This window comes from Aquarana catesbeiana, linkage group LG01 (assembly GCF_042186555.1).
Source record: "Aquarana catesbeiana isolate 2022-GZ linkage group LG01, ASM4218655v1, whole genome shotgun sequence".
In the NCBI taxonomy this organism is placed as follows: Eukaryota; Metazoa; Chordata; class Amphibia; order Anura; family Ranidae; genus Aquarana; species Aquarana catesbeiana.
The window spans coordinates 535,426,972-535,443,045 of record NC_133324.1 but is presented as its reverse complement, the minus strand read 5'-3'; positions in this window follow the sequence as shown (position 1 = coordinate 535,443,045).

Below are 16,074 nucleotides of genomic sequence, written 5' to 3'. Positions count from 1 at the left end.
ATCAACTCTATGGTCAGCTGGAGGAACCACTGGCTGCATTCTTGGGTTCCCTGTTGGGACAGGAGAGCACGAGAAATCCATGGAAGACAGTGGGAGGGGGGGAATGTCCCCTCCCACTGCCTGTAAAAACAGTCTAGAGGCTAATTAGCCACTAGGATTGCTTTTACATGAAAGCCGACCACTGGCTGAAAAGAATGATACCAAGATGTCACATAAACCTGCAGGCATCATTCTGGTATAACCACTCAAATCCAGCAAGATACCAGTACGTCTCTGGTCCTTGTTGTGAATACATTGTAATGTTCCTTTTTTCATGCAGCCTGTGGGCTGCATGAAAAAAAGATTGATCGGTGGGGATGCCCACCATTAGAATACCACCCTTCATCCACCCACTTCTAATGATGGGCACCTTTTTTTTTTTTTTTAACTGTGGTGGTGAAATCACCTCCTAAATAAACCCGTGCTGCAGCTGAATAGCGTACCTGCTAAGCAAATGATGGTTAACAATAAAACAAAGTAACATTACATTATAACAGTAAGACTTACCATACCTGCAAAGCAAATACAAGAAAACATAGTAAAAATAAAACATTGCAATTTTTGCCTAAAAAATATATGCCGAAGCATGGGGGCAATCCGCCCCTAATGTTAGGAGCAAATTGCTCCTCCACCCCTGCCCCCATGCTTCGGCATATATGCTCTTTTTTTTAACTGTGGTGGTGAAATCACCTCTGACAGCACTGGAGTCATGGCTTTATGCTCATGGGAGCAAACACTGTTGCTGTCAAGATAAATAAACCTGTTCTGCAGCTGAATGGTGTACCTGCTAAGCAAATGATGGTTAACAATAAAACAAAGTAACATTACAGTATAACAGTAAGACTTACCATACCTGCAAAGCAAATACAATAAACCATAGTAGAAATAAAACAATGCAATCTGTGCCTAAAAAATATATGCCAGGGCAATCCACCCCTAATGTTAGGAGCAAATCGCTCCTCCACCCCTGCCCCCATGTTTTCTTTTTTTTTGTTTTTTAACTGTTGTGGTGAAATCACCTCCGACAGTGCTGGAGTCACGGCTTTAATATTGTGGGTGCAAACGCTGTTGCTGTCAGAATAAATAAACCCGTGCTGTAGCTGAATGGCGTACCTGCTAAGCAAATGATGCTTAACAATAAAATAAACATTACAGTATAACATACCATACCTGCAAAGCAAATACAATAAAACATAGTAAAAATAAAACAGAGAGAGAACGATAGATATAGAACAATAGTGAGCGGTCAGAGAGCGAACATAAGAGAGAGAACAATAGAGAGAGAGAAGAAAAATAAAACCATAACTATTTTTGGCTTTTTTATTTTTCTTGTTTTTTTTGTTTTTTTTTTCACTTTTATAAAAACTGTAAACTGAACGTTGCAGATTAAGGTCTCTCAAAATGTGATGGCCATCACATCTTTCGAGACCCTCTGTACGTGTGCCTAGGACTGTGTAGTGCTGTACCCTCAGCTATTACTCAACTAGTGTGTGGTAGCGTTTGAAACAGTCACCAATGCAGAGACCAGGTTGGTCAGGACAGACGGGACAATAAAAGTGGGTGTCACGCCTAAATCGGCGTTCTCTGCAGACACAACATCTTCTTTGGGGTGGTCTTTGGGTAGGGGTACCAGGGAGGACATAATGCCTCTCATGCAGCCGGCTCACTGCATTTGCGTGGGGAAGGTGGGCCATTGTATTCGTGGACACAGAGGGGTCTCTCCACAACACCGGTCACCGTAGAAAGTTGGACTGTAGTATCTGCGTGAAGGGAGGACAGAACGAAAACATTCCGTGAATCCCTCCACTTCACTGCTAACAAATTATTAAACTTCAAGCAGGCTCTCTCCCCCGCGCCCCCCCCCCCCCCCCCCCCAAGTCTAATTCGTGATTCTACATATCATTAGGGGAAGCCCCGGCGATTAGATTGCACGGTGCCACATGCGCCAATTCCATAATCAAAAAGGTGACTAAAAAGTGGCACGCTTGTGTAATAATTGTCCATGTACAAGTGTTACCCCTTTCTGAATAAAAATTATTAAAAAAAGAAGAGAAACCAATCAATGAAGAAATCTTGACAACTCTTACCACATCCCAAGGATAATTGAAAAAATAGGAAAAAATGCCCCCAGGGTATGGTACGGGTAAGAGAAATGTCAAAATGTAAGAGACAAAAAGTACTAAAAATGTATAAATTTTATTCAATAAGTAAATACAAAGTGATATGAACAATAAACATCTAAAAACATATGAATGGGACATATGAATGGGACACATAATTAGAACATAACAGCTGCTAAATGTTGAGACACACAGAATTTCAAACATAAAGTCGAATGTAGGTAGTGGTCGCAACAAATCCCAACATGTTTCGGAACAAAGGCCAAAAAGGGGCTAGATTAATAATATGTTAATTTCCTTCCTCAGGGGTTAAATGGAAGCGTGCTGATATAGTTCTATTGGAGAGAAATACAGTATACCTGGCATGTTGCAGCAAACCACTTTCTGCACAGCCAGGACATCCGTTCTACCCTCTACATGTGTAGAGTATTGGTGGTTTAAGGTATTATGGTTTAAGACCCCAGGAAGGTCTTAAATTCGGAAACCCTAATTGGTTTCCAATCTCTGGCAAGAGTCAGCTGGGGATTAGCGGCGATGAATTGACCAGCGTACAAATTGCTTTGGTCCACAATAGATCTACAGTGAAAAACAGTGAATAAAAATCAAGTGACGTAAAATCAACTGTTTCCACCTGAAGTCGGGTTGGCCAGTGAATGAGGGAAGTACAGGTGCTGCAAAAGTGGTAGGCTCCCAATTAGGATTGGTGAATGCAGCAGGAAGGGCACTATGGGCTTGATGGGCCTGTCTTTGTCTTGGTGGCAGCGGGACACTACTCGTGCTAGCCACCTCGCCAGCTTGAACTGCACTTATGGGACTCGCCACGTCACCAAATGCTACTGCAGTGCTGGATGTACGACTAGGATGTACTAGGCCGCTGGTGCTTGCCAGTTCACCAGAAGGATGAGCGGCACTAGTATTGGCTCTCTGCTCCATTAGAGAGCCCTGCGGTTCTTGCACCTCAACGACAGAAGAAGAACGGGTTCTGGTACGCCTGACCTTGGCAGGGACCACAATTCCGTCGTCAGAGCTGTCTGTCAGGGTGCCACTGCTGTCTACAGGTTCGTATTCTGAGCCTGAATCTGACAGATGAGTGACTTCCTCTTCACTATCTGTCATGCTCAGAAATGTGTAGGCCTCTTCACTACTGCTACTTCGATTTGACATTTTGGTCTCTAAATTTACTGCTACAGTAGTGAGACTCACAGGAAAAAAAGCTCCTGACTATCAGCGACTGCTTCAAACGCTGCAAAAAAACTGTTAGCGTTCGCAGGGATCAGGCCTGACTCTGCAAACGCTGCAGTTATGTGTGTTGTGTTTTGTAAGTGCCAGTGATCGATTGATACTGCACTTGGGTGGGCTGGGCTGGGGGGAGGGGCTAAACGCAGGTGCTAGCAGGTATCTGGGCTGATCCCGCTAACACTGCATTTTTGGGAACCCTAAACTGCTGGGGACGCTAGAATAGATCTGATCAGATCAGATATCGATCCGTTCAGACACTATACTACTAAGGGAGGTGTATGGTGCGTGTGTGGGTGTTACTGGCACTAATCTGATGCTGCCTGGGGCGACGCAGACCCTGACTGACACTAAAACCTAACTGATCTCACCCGCCAGGTGATCAGGGGGTTAAACCTTTATTTAGATAAAATATGGCGGGTGCCCTGACGTTATAAAAAATAAACTAGCTAACCAGAGTCACCCGTGACACTTATACAGTGATCAATGGTGACAGGGGGTGATCAAGGGGTTAAAACTTTATTAGGGGGGTTAAGGGGGTCCCTAGACCTATCTGGGCCTACACTAAGTACCCTAACATTGATTTTCGTCACTAATGACACCGGTACAGCGATCAAAAAAAAATCTGAACTCTGCACTGGGTGACACAGTGACAGGGGGTGAAGGGGTTAACGGGGGGGGGGGGGGTGGCAAGTGTACCTATGTGGACTGGTGTGAGTGTAGTGTTACTGTGAGATGTTCTCTCTCCTCGGTCTGGAACGGAAAAGACCGACACGAGGAGAGATGACATCACTTCCCCTTCTGTGTTTACACTTACACATGCAGGGGAAGGATCTCATTCGCCAGGAGCAATCACCAGGTCCAGGCCAGATTTCATTGGCCTGGGCCTGGGGATTGATCGGTTCTGGATCGAATCTGATCGTCGCGGCCACCGAGGGGGGGTGCGCGCGCACCCCCCGCCGGCCGCACACGCGACTTATAGCTATGACGCTTCGCACAGCCGGGCCAACCAGCCACTATATAACTGTGGTGGCTGGTCCAGAACCATTTAATGTGAGTACCAACTGGCTGTTATTTTTAATAAATAAATTCAAGTTTCAACATACTTCACGATCTGGGCCCCCTCCTTTTCTTCCCTGTATACATCGTTACTGGATCTGGAAATCTTCCCCTTTTTTCATGCAATGCCTAACTGCACAAAGGAGAAACCCCCAGCTATCTACTACAGGAGTCTGGATTTCGCTGGGTGCTATTTTAATTCCTCACGCTGTTACCTTACAGTGGTAAAGTAAGGGGCTAATCCACACAAAGGTGTAATTGCACTGAAGAAAACAACCATCAAGTTCCTGTTCACATTTAGGGATGAGCTTCGTGTTCGAGTCGAACCCATGTTCGACTCGAACATCGCGTGTTTGGTCGTTCGCCGAATTACGAACGATATGGGCCGTTCACGCCAAATTCGAGTGGCGCGTCACGGCCCATAATTCACTGTGGCATCGCAGTGCATTGCTGGCTGATGATTGGCCAAGCATGCACTATGACCCGCATGCTTGGCCAATCACAGCGCTGTCTGTACAGAGAGCCGTAATTGGCCAAAGCCAGGGTGGCTTTGGCCAATTATGGCTCAGGGGGTTTAGTACACGCCCCACACTATATAAGGCCGCCTGCACGGCGGCCCTGTGTAGCGTGTTCCGGCGTTGAGAGAGAGATAGAGAGATAGATAGAGAGAAAGAGACAGCGTCACTTGATTTAAGTTGGAGTAGGCAGGCGAGTCAGTTAGCTGCACTTACAGTGTATTGTGTATAATATATATATATATATATATATATATATATATATATACACACACACACATCCTACGTGTTGTGTATATATATATATATATATATATATATATATATATATTATATATATATATATATATATATATATATATATATATATATATATATACACAGTATATTTATTACACACTGTATTCAGTTTAGCTAGATCTGTTCCTGTTATTCTCTTCCTACTACTGAAAGGCAGGCAGGTGTTTTTACAGTATTTACAGCTACCTGAAGAAAATTGCTGGTGTTCTTCTGATCCTATTAGCTACAGTATTTACAGTTAGTGTAGTGTGTCCTCTGCACAGTGTGCACCTAAAGCTACCTGAAGAAAATTAGTGGTGTTCTTTTGATCCTATTAATACCACAGGCAGGCAGCTACAGTATTTACAGTTAGTGTAGTGCGTCCTATTAGTACAGTACCGCAGGCAGCTGCAGTATTTACAACTTAGTGTAGTGCGTCCTCTGCACAGTGTGCACCTAAAGCTACCTGAAGAAAATTAGTGGTGTTCTGATCCTATTAGTACAGTACCGCAGGCAGCTGTAGTATTTACAAGTTAGTGTAGTGCGTCCTCTGCACAGTGTGCACCTAAAGCTACCTGAAGAAAATTAGTGGTGTTCTTCTGATCCTATTAGTACAGTACCGCAGGCAGCTGCAGTATTTACAAGTTAGTGTAGTGCGTCCTCTGCACAGTGTGCACCTAAAGCTAAATGAAGAAAATTAGTGGTGTTCTTTTGATCCTATTAATACCACAGGCAGGCAGCTACAGTATTTACAGTTAGTGTAGTGCATCCTATTAGTACAGTACCGCAGGCAGCTGCAGTATTTACAAGTTAATTTAGTGCGTCCTCTGCACAGTGTGCACCTAAAGCTACCTAAACACAATTAGTGGTGTTCTTCTAATCCTTTTACTACAATACCGCAGGCAGCTGCAGTATTTACAAGTTAGTGTAGTGCGTTCTCTGCACAGTGTGCACCTAAAGCTACCTGAAGAAAATTAGTGGTGTTCTTCTGATCCTATTACTACAATACCGCAGGCAGCTGCAGTATTTACAAGTTAGTGTAGTGCGTTCTCTGCACAGTGTGCACCTAAAGCTACCTGAAGAAAATTAGTGGTGTTCTTCTGATCCTATTAGTACAGTACCGCAGGCAGCTGTAGTATTTACAAGTTAGTGTAGTGCGTCCTCTGCACAGTGTGCACCTAAAGCTACCTGAAGAAAATTAGTGGTATTCTTCTGATCCTATTAGTACAGTACCGCAGGCAGCTGCAGTATTTACAATTTAGTGTAGTGCGTCCCCTAAACAGAGTGCACCTAAAGCTACCTGAAGAAAATTAGTGGTGTTATTCTGATCCTATTAATACCACAGGCAAGCAGCTACAGTATTTACAGTTAGTGCAGTGCGTTCTCTGCACAGTGTGCACCTAAAGCTACATGGAGACAATTGCTGTTGTTCTGCTCCTATTAATACCACAGGCAAGCAGCTACAGTATTTACAGTTAGTGTAGTGCGTCCTCTGCACAGTGTGCACCTAAAGCTACCCGGAGACAATTGCTGTTGTTCTGCTCCTATTAATACCGCAGGCAGCTACAGTATTTACAGTTAGTGTACTGTGTCCTCTGCACAGTGTGCACCTAAAGCTACCTGAAGAAAATTAGTGGTGTTCTTCTGATCCTATATTAATACCACAGGCAGGCAGCTACAGTATTTACAGTTAGTGTACTGTGTCCTCTGCGCAGTGTGCACCTAAAGCTACCTGAAGAAAATTAATGGTGTTCTTCTGATCCTATTAATACCACAGGCAGACAGCTACAGTATTTACAGTTAGTGTAGTGCGTCCTCTGCACAGTGTGCACCTAAAGCTACTTGGAGACAATTGCTGTTGTTCTGCTCCTATTAATACCACAGGCAGGCAGCTACAGTATTTACAGTTAGTGTACTGTGTCCTCTGCACAGTGTGCACCTAAAGCTACCTGAAGAAAATTGGTGGTGTTCTTCTGATCCTATATTAATACCACAGGCAGACAACTATAGTATTTACAGTTGGTGTACTGTGTGTCAGGTCACCTTGAGGCTAGGTGACAAATGCACACGTTGGGATCAGGAGTGCACCGCAAGGCAGTGGACCCTACGGCTGACTGCTGCGGATGGGAGTCCGGGTGGTAAGGAAGGCAGGGCCGCTGGAACACCAACACGGATCCCACCGGGGTTAGAGAGTAGGATTCCCTGGGATGCGGAGTCTAAGAGCCAGCAGGTGTTCACCAGAGCCTCTAGTGGTGAGGATGGACTGGGCTGCAACTGGCTCCAGGTCGCGACCCCCAGGGTCCCCCAGCTCACACCCATAGTAGGCAACAGGAGGATAGGGATAGTAAAGAAATAAGCCAAGGTCAGGGCCACAAGCAAACAAGGACAACAGAGTTCACGCCAAGGTTCAGGGTCACAGGCAAACGGATAGTCGGGGACACGCCAAAGGTCAGGGTCACAAGCAGACAGGAATAGTTCAGAACACGCCAAGGTCAGTAACAGAAACAAACGTAGAGCACACGGCAGGCAGGAACAGGAAGCCAAAACACACAAAGGTTGATCAGCAGGGCTGGCCTGCAGTGCAGAGGTTAATATAGAGTTCTCTGATAGAAGCTGGGGTGGAGCCATGCTAGAGAAGAGTTAATAAAAGCAGTCCGGTGAGAGTCAGCTGGTCTTTAGAGATGAACACATGGAGACAGGTAAGCTGACAGACAAAACTCTATTGCATAACCATGACACTGTGTCCTCTGCACAGTGTGCACCTAAAGCTACCTGAAGAAAATTGGTGGTGTTCTGATCCTATATTAATACCACAGGCAGGCAGCTACAGTATTTACAGTTAGTGTACTGCGTCCTCTGCACAGTGTGCACCTAAAGCTAAATGAAGAAAACTGCTGTTCTGATCCTTTTAATACCACAGGCAGGCAGTTACAGTATTTACAGTTAGTATACTGCGTCCTCTGCACAGTGTGCACATAAAGCTACCTGAAGACAATTGCTGGTGTTCTCATACTAATAATACTACAGGCAGGCAGTTGATTCTGCTAGCTGCAGTATCAGTATATATATACATCCAAACTTTGTGCAGCTACATCTCACTGCAGGCCATTAGTATGTCTGGAAGGCCAACAAGGAGAGGCAGACAGTCACAAGCCAATAAAAGAGGGCAAGCAGGCTCTGTGTCTAGAGGCAACAAGGCTGGTCATGGAGATGGTGCATCCTCATCAGCACGCGGCCCTGGGACACGCTTGTCCTTTTTTTCGGCAGCTGGCCGTGTTGAGCCACAACATGCGGAAGACTTGGTAGAGTGGATGACCAAGCCGTCCTCATTCTCTCATTCTCTCTCACCCAGGCTCAGGGTACTTTGGCAAAGCAGCTACCAACGTGGCCTCTTCCCTCGGCTCAGTGGCATCAGTCACTCCTTCCCTAGCCCCACCATGTCCTCCTGAGGAGTCCGCCGAACTGTTTGACCACAGTGTTGGTCAGGAGGATGCCCAGCGTTTTGAAGGCTCCGATGATGGTATCCAACTAGAGGAAGACAGTAACGTGAGCCCAGAGACAGGGGGTGCCCAAGAAAGACAGCAATCTGGCAGTCATGTTCCCCCAGCTGCAGCATACTGCCAGCTTTGCTCCAGTGATGAGGAGGGAGGGGATGATGAGGTCACTGACTCCACATGGGTGCCTGATAGGAGAGAGGAGGAGGAGGAGGAGGAAGAGGCACATCACCAACGAGGCAGGATGCACTCCAGGGGCCAGCTTAAGGACAGCACACCGCAGAGCTACGCATGTGCAGGGCGCTGCTGTCTCTGTGCATTATTCCAAAAGTTCTTTGGTGTGGGCCTTTTTTGAGACGAGTGCATCAGATCCCACCGCTGCTATTTGCAACATATGTCTCAAGCGTATCTCACGTGGCCAAAACATCTCCGGCTTGGGAACCATATGCTTGACCAGACATATGTTGACCTGCCATGCAGTTCGTTGGCAAGCGTACCTAAAAGACCCACACCAAAGAACAAAGCGGACCTCTCCTTGCTCCTCATCAGCTGGGATCTCCAACCCCACTATACCTTCAGTCCTCTCAGACCTACACTGAGAGGAATGAAGGTGTAGAATTAGGTGTGTCACAGCCAAGTACTTGGGGGCAATCTGCTATCAGTACACCGACATCAGTTTGTACCAGGCAAATTTCCCTGCCCCAGCTGCTGCACCGCCGAAAGAAGTTCGCTCCCAGCCATCCACATGCCCAGCGGTTGAATGCTAGCATGGCTAAGTTGCTAGCACTTCAACTGCTGCCTTTTCAGTTGGTAGACTCTGCCCCCTTCCGTGAGTTTGTGGAATGTGCGGTTCCTCAGTGGCAGGTTCCCAAATGCCACTTTTTCTCACGGAAGGCGATTACGGCTCTCTACCGGCATGTGGAAGGCAATGTCTTGGCCTCGCTGGACAGGGCGGTCAGCGGTAAGGTGCATATTACCGCTGACTCATGGTCCAGCAGGCATGGACAGGGATGTTACCTATCTTTCACTGCGCACTGGGTGACTCTTCTGGCAGCTGGGAAGGATGCAGGACATGGTGCAGTAGTGTTGGAGGTTGTTCCGCCACCATGCCTCCAAAACACTACTAGTGGTGATTCTGCCACACCTCTCTCCTCCACCCCCTTCTCTTCTTCTTCCTCCATGGCCTCTTCCTGTGTTGATTTGTCTTCGGAACCAGCGGTGCTCTGGAGGCGTTCAAGGGGATACGCAGGCCAAAAGATGCCATGCGGTGCTTGAGCTGGCGTGCTTGGGGGACAGGAGCCACACTGGGGCAGAGATTCTGTCAGCTCTGCAGTGGCAGGTTCACAGGTGGTTGACGCCACGCCAGCTTAAGGCAGGTATGGTGGTTTGCGACAATGGCACCAACCTCCTCTCCGTCCTCCGACAGGGACAACTGACCCATGTGCCCTGTTTGGCTCACGTCCTTAACTTGGTGGTGCAGCAGTTCTTGGGCAGGTACCTGGGCTTGCGTGATGCCCTGAGGCAGGCCAGGAAAGTCTGTGTGCATTTCCGCAGGTCATATAATGCCAGTGCTCAGCTGGCTGACCTCCAAAAGGAGTTTAACCTGCCCAAGAACCGCCTACCAGGTGGAACTCATTGTTGGCCATGCTACAGCGGATGCACACGCAGCAGAGGGCCATCAATGAGTACCTGTGCGACTATGGCACCAGGACAGGGTCAGGGGAGCTTGGTTTTTTTCCCCACACCAGTGGGCCATGATCAGGGATGCATGCACTGTCCTGTCACCATTTGAGGAGGCCACGAAGATGGTGAGCAGTGACAGTGCATGCATCAGTGACACTGTCCCCCTTGTCCACCTGTTGGAGCACACGCTGCGTGGAATAATGGACAGGACACTTGAGGCAGAACAGAGGCAGGAAGAGGAGGACTTCCTTAGCTCTCAAGGCCCCCTTTATCCAGACAATGTTCCTGCGTGCCCGCCGATCACACAGGAAGAGGACGAGGAGGAGGAGGAAGAGGTTTGTGTCAGCATGGAGGTGGAGCCTGGCACTCAGCATCAGCAGCAGTCTTCAAGGGATCATTTACAGTCCCAAGAAACCCATGGACTTGTACGTGGCTGGGAGGAGGTGGCTGCGGATCATGTCCTCCTTAGTGACCCAGAGGACTCTGGACCGAATGCCTCAGCAAACCTATGCTGCATGGCCTCCCTGATCCTGCAAAGCCTGCAGAAGGATCCTTGTATTCGTGGTATCAATACTGGCTGGCAACCCTCCTTGATCCACGTTACAAGGGTAAGGTTGCGGACCTTATCTTGCTGTCACAGAGGGAGCAGAGGATGAAACATCTTCGGGAGGCCTTGCAGAAAGGTCTGTGCAACGCGTTCCCAGAGACTGGGAGGTTACAAACTCCTGTATCTGCACAACGTGTTGCTGAGGCTTTGGTCAGTCAAAGAAGGAGCGGTGGAGAAGGTGGCCGTCTGACCGATGCGTTCAGACAATTTTTTAGTCCGCAGCCCCAAGGTATGATCAGTTCCAGCAACCATCGCCAGCGTCTGTTTTACATGGTGCAGGAATACCTATTGGTAAGATCAGACTCGGACACCTTTCCCACCGAAAATCCTTTGGGTTACTGGGTCTTGAGGATGGATCACTGACCAGAGCTTGCACAGTATGCAATTGAGCTACTGGCCTGTCCTGCATCCAGCATTCTTTCGCACATTCAGTGCTGCTGGAGGTTTTTTAACCGATCACAGGGTGCGCCTGTCCACCGACTCGGTCGATCGACTGACCTTCATAAAAATTAATCTGTCTTGGATCACCACCAGCAAACCAAGCACCTGATGCTGATGTAACCGAATAATTTTTTTTGAAATGTCGGATCCCTTCAAGACTGCCTATGCTGATGCTGAGTGACTATCCTGTTATGCTGAGTGACTATCCTCTTCCTCCTCAATGATCATGCTGATAGCTTGTAAGAATATTTTTGGTTCTGGGCGCGCCACCAGTGGCTAAGGCCCAATTTTTCAGCCCCTGTTTAACAGGGGCGTGTAATTACAATTTTTGATGCAATATTTTGCAAGGAGGGTTTGTTGCTGCACTCAACTAGAGTATTTGTGAGGGGTTGCAGTGTTGTGGCACCAGCACCAGTGCCTAAGGCCCAATTTTTCAGCCCCTGTTTAACAGGGGCATGTAATTACAATTTTTGATGTAATACTTTGCAGCAGGGCTCGTTCCTGCGCTCCAACTAGCGTATCTGTGAGGGGTTGCAGTGTTGTGGCACCAGTGCCTAAGGCCCAATTTTTCTGCCCCTGTTCAACAGGTGCATGTAATTACAATTCTTGATCTAATATTTCACAGTGGGGCCTGTTCCAGCTCCCACCAACTGTGAGGACTTACAGTGTTGTGGCAACACCAACACCTAAGGCCCCAATTTCTGCAGAGTATATAGGGCAGGCCCCTACTTTCAAACATCCAACTTACAAACGACTCCTACTTGCAAACGGAAGGAGACAACAGGAAGTTAGATGAAATCTACCCCTAGGAAGGGAAATTCTCTCCTGTAAGAGTTAATATGGGAAAACAAGTCTCCTCTCCACTGATGCTTTATCACCAATCCTTGTTTCACTAAAAACCCCAAATTGTCAAAAAACATTTGTCATTGTGACAGAAAGTGAGGTAAAATCTTCTGAAGAGGTGCACAGACAGCAAAAGAAATGTCACAGGGGTGATAACCCTTACCTATGTTTTCCAAAAAGCTTAAAAATAGATTTTTTGGCTGGAGCTACACTTCAAAAATGTACCAGTTCAAAATTACAAACAGATTCTACTTAACAACAAACCTACAGTCCCTGTCTTGTTTGCACCGCCTGTATACTGCTGTTCAGAGGGCCTGGGGCCCCATGCCTTTCCTTTTTTTAATTTGGGTGAGGGGGTCCCCTTAATATCCATACAAGACCCAAAGGGCCTGGTAATGGACTGGGGGGGGGTACCCATGCCGTTTGTCTCACTGATTTTCATCCATATTACCGGGACCAGACATTTCGTTAAAGCCGTAAGCAGTTTTAACTGACTTTTATTACTTTAAAAATGTCATTTTGTGCAGGGACTGTTCTAAGCACGGGAAACACGCACCACTTTACAGGCATACTATAGACACCACCCAGGTACGATATTAAAAGGAACATTTCACTTTTTTTTCCACTTTAAGCATCATTAAAATCACTGCTCCCGAAAAAAGTCAGTTTTTAAAACTTTTTTTTGCATTGATACATGTCCCCTGGGGCAGGACCCGGGTCCCCAAACCCTTTTTAGGACAATACCATGCAAATTAGCACTTTTGATTTCGAACGTTCAAGTCCCATAGACTGAACATTGACGTTCGTGTGAATTTTTGGTCTGTTCGCAGGTTCTGGTGCGAACCAAACCGGGGGATGTTCAGTTCATCCCTATTCACATTCTCTGCACAGAGTGCTAACTGGAGCAGCACTTCAAAGCTTCAGTTCAGGACACAGTTTTATATTTGGACATTTGTAATTGTTAGCACCTTATTATTACTCGATTTGAAGATTATATGTCACTTCTGTCACTTTCATCACTTGCACTTTATATATTCGTATGTATTTACTGTATGTTTAGTGATTGTCTATACCATTGTATGATCAGAATTTAGGATTTTGATCTTATATGTGTCCACTTTCTATTTACTTTGGTTCCCACAAGACTTCCTATATATTACTGTTATTTTAGTTATTATATAAAGAAAAAAAAATATAAAAAGAAAAAAGAACTTTTGCGCTAACCAGACAAATTAGATAAAATAAAATATTAGATGCAGCTGCTAGTGTTAGTCAAAAAAATACAAAATACCCTAATACAATACATATATAGTGACAAGCGCGCATCCTGACACAGTGTGTATTATACAGTGTGTGTAAATCCTTAGTGTTTTGAACCCTATAGGTGTGATATTGAATAATAAATATCCAAAATAATTTATGTGAAAAAAAATTATTGAAGAATTTGTTATAGTTCCGCTAAATATTGAATTACCATGCTCCAAACAATATTGTGAAAATAATAAAGTAAAAAATGTTGGTATAGTGACACCAGCCACAATGTTGCTAAAAAAACTTTTGGTCAGCAACAATGTAGCATCCACTCATTACTCAAAATAATATTGTGAACATCATATGGTGAAATATAGTGGTATAGTGACACCAGCCACAGTGTTGCAAAAAGACTCTTTGGTCAGCAACAATGTAGTATTCACTCCACACCTCAAAAATAGTGCTAGAAAAAATATTCTGTCAGTGAGAACTTCTTCCCCCTGAATATCCTGTGTAGGATTTAAACAACAAAAAAAATATGTATTCAAACTCAGTCCTCATAGAAATATATATTATGCTGATGATGAAATAAATCTTCTACTGGAATACAGTGATGATCTTCCTATTCAGAAAATATAGTAGAAGAGGCCGCTTACCGGATCAGATGGATCTCTGGTTAGGGAGATCAAACAAGCTTGTTGCATTAGCCTGCCGGCTTCCCTGATTATCACCTGGATGTCAGTTGTAAGATCTTCATCCACTATACCCAGTCCACAGAACAGGTATCCTCTGTTTTTGGTGTACAGGATTTCCACAACTCCAGAATGATTTTAAATCTTTGAATTATCCATAGTATAGCCAAACACCTCAGTGGGAACAAAGCGGGAGAAACTCCATAGTGCAGATGTGTATTTCAAAAAATGTATTTTAAAAAACTTTTTCACAGTCACTTCAACAAATTCCACTGCAGTTGATCACAGCAATGACACACAGCACTCTAGGAACCGCAAATCAACAACTTTAAAAGTGCACAGCAAACGGGAACCAGATAAAAAACAGCTAAAAAACAGCTAAAAAGTTCAACTGCAAATTTTAGCAGACATGCAGCGAGAGAGCAAACCGACTGACTGCATGGGGAAAAAACTAAAAAAACGTGATGGCGTCACAGCCTCTAGCTCCACCCGACATGTTTCCCCTAAACAGGCTTCCACTGGGAACGGAGACATGGCTGTATATTGACACATCACGTTTATATACTCACAAGGCAGGAGAGACACCGGAAGTAACATTTCCACACTTCCTTCTTGTTGTCACTTAATATGTGGTCATTTTCTTTCCGGATTTACTTTAAAAACTAAAAAATTATTATACTTCATCATCCCATATGAGGAAAAAGGGAAGATGAAACTGGAGGTTACTATTAGAAAAAAAGAAAAAATATTTTTCCTCAAAAAACACTTTTTCTGGAAAAAACCTCATTTTTTAAAAACTCTTTTTTTATATACTCTTTTTTAAGGGGGTTACCACAAGTAGACTTTTACACATATATATATATATATATATACGCACATCTAGGTATATTGGCGTTCTTGATTTGCGTTTCAACTTATTATATATACATATAAATTTATTACATTTTTCATAGGGGTTATTTTGTCCTAAGGTTATGCAGCAGTCTAACCAAAAAGAGGACTCTACTCCCTTAATACATTAATTCATTGTTATATAAAATTATCAACAATTGCAACACTTTAAAGGGGAAAACATCTAAATTCTTAAAAAAACGAGAAGCTACAGGCTGGTTGGACAACAGTTGGAGGATTTCCCCATCACCACTGATCTTGTCTTCAAGGTCTCCAATAAAAAAAAACGAAAGCTGCATCACAATCATCCTCATGGGCCCCTCTAACTGAACTTTGCTGAATGTTTATCTGGAGGTATCTCTATGATTAACTATACATACCCAGATATATGTGCACAATTCCACCAGGACTCTTGTTGGGCCCTTTGCTCAAAATACCTGTTTATACAGTATATTGGATACATGTACTATTGTTAATCTTTACTCATATAAAGCTTATATTATTTCCACAGTGGTGTGCATCTATAAGCGTATGGTTAATTTTTTTTTCCAAATAACATTTTTCTATTATTGTTTGTATTTGCAATACAATAATCCACAAGTTTAAAGGTACAGATCGTACTGTTGCATCATTTCTGTTAGACATTTACTCGCAACTATTTGCAATATGCTCAAAGACAGTAGTAGTTACGTATCTAGCGTTGTCACATCGTTGTATATGCATCATGGTTTCATTCAATAACATGTATCAACTAGTGTAAAGTGATGAGAGTCACAAGAGTACTCAAAGTGAAGGGAAAGGAAAGGGATAGGGGAAGAACAAAGTAAGAGGTCATCGGAATAGCTCTTCTACATGATCATGGTGGGTCCTCCCGAAGGTACCACAGCTCCCAGACTTTATTATGAGCCTCCAGTCTGTCCTGTA